This window comes from Octopus sinensis, linkage group LG2 (genome assembly GCF_006345805.1).
Source record: "Octopus sinensis linkage group LG2, ASM634580v1, whole genome shotgun sequence".
NCBI classification, from domain to species: domain Eukaryota; kingdom Metazoa; phylum Mollusca; class Cephalopoda; order Octopoda; family Octopodidae; genus Octopus; species Octopus sinensis.
In genome coordinates, this window is record NC_042998.1 from 140,912,168 (window position 1) to 140,914,345 (window position 2,178).

Consider the following 2,178-nt stretch of genomic DNA (forward strand, 5'->3'; position numbering starts at 1 on the left):
TATGTGTATGCGTGTTATATATGTGTGCATGTTATATATGTGTGTATATATATACATACATACAATATCTACACACATGCATATGCATGTATATGAATATATGGATGTGTGTATATATATGCATGTAAATATATAGACACATAAATACATATATATAGTCATATACATATATGATATATACATACGTATAAACATGCCTATGTTTTTTTACTTGTTTCAGTCGTTATACTGCAGCCATGCCGGGGCACCGCCCTGAGGGCGGTTAAGTACAACGACACTGCGTCAGGACTTTCTTTCGTAAACTTAGGTCTTATTCCATCGATATCTTTTTTGGAGAAGCACTATCTTACGGAGACGTAATGAAACCAACACCGGGGTTGTCAAGCGGTGGTGGGTGACAAGCACAAACATAAAGACACAAACACACGCACACGCCATGGGACAGAACTCGGAACCATGCGGTTGGAAAGCAGTCTAAATATGTTTTTGCATGCATATCTATGTATGTGTATATGGGTATGTTCGTGTATACGTATTCATATATATGTCTGTATATGTATATATATATAATATATATATATATATATATATATACACACACACATATATCTATTCCCCCTCTTTCTCTCTCTCTCGCAACTCACACGTGACCATCGTCCATCTTTCTTTTCCTCACGTGACCGTCTTTCTTTTCCTTACACGACGTTCTAAGGACTGAACATCTTCTGTCTCTCCATTCTATCTTTTTTTCTTTTCAAAGAAAATATTTCTTCCAGCGTTTAGTATTTCCCCCCTTGTTCTGGTCTAAAGACACTCCATCTTTGTTTTCGTTCGGTTCCCTTGTATGTCTCAACTGTCCTGTTTTTGTTCCCAACTTTGACCCTCGATAAAATCCAAAATTCATTTTGGAAGTAATGTGAGCAACTGTCTTCAAAGACTCATATTATCGTGGAATGCTTGAAATGAGTAGCAGATAGACAGCCGACAACTGATGAAGGGTCGCTCTTTGTGTTACTTGTCCTGTTTTCAATTTTTCCTCTCGTTGTTTGCGAATTTAACTCGTTTGTTTTCGTACTTCATGTTGTTTACACAGTTGGTGACGTCCTGTACCCATATAAGCTATGCATATATATATATATATATATAGGCGCAGGAGTGGCTGTGTAAGTAGCTTGCTAACCAACCACATGGTTCCGGGTTCAGTCCCACTGCGTGGCATCTTGGGCAAGTGTCTTCTGCTATAGCCCCGGGCCGACCAATGCCTTGTGAGTGGATTTGTAGACGGAAACTGAAAGAAGCCTGTCGTATATATGTTTATATATATATGTATGTGTGTGTTGTGTGTCTGTGTTTGTCCCCCTAGCATTGCTTGACAAACCGATGCTGGTGTGTTTACGTCCCCGTCACTTAGCGGTTTGGCAAAAGAGACCGATAGAATAAGTACTGGGCTTACAAAGAATAAGTCCCGGGGTCGATTTGCTCGACTAAAAAGGTGGTGCTCCAGCATGGCCGCAGTCAAATGACTGAAACAAGTAAAAGAGTAAAAGAGTAAAAGAGTATATATAGGTATGTAATTATCTGTATATATATTAGATAATTATATGCCTATAAGGGATGATGATTAATTTACTCTAAATAATATATATACATACATATATATATATATATATATATATATATATATATATATATATATATAGAGAGAGAGAGAGAGAGAGAGAGAGAGAGAGAAAGAAGAAGAAGAAGAAGAAGAGGAAGAAGAAGAAGAAGAAGAAAAGAAGAAGAAGAAGAAGAACAACAACAACAACAACAAGATTGAGATTGGGAAGCTAATGACTGTTTATTATTAACAGCTTAAACATATATAAAACATCCAAGGGAATATTTTTTCCCTCTGAAGATGTTATGCTCAGGTCATATAAATTTAATATTTACTTAATATTTACTTAGTATTAATTGAAACAGCTGTAAGGGATGATGATTAATTTACTCTAAATAATAAACAATTATTAACTTCCCAATCTCCATTTCCTTTTTCTTCTTATATATTAATAAAAACAATATGTTTTTATATATATACCTATTATTTTGAGGAAATTTATTCCCCAATAATACTAGGTATTGAACCAGTATTTTCCTTGGATTGAGCCTTCCTTCATGAGATTAACACAACCTCTA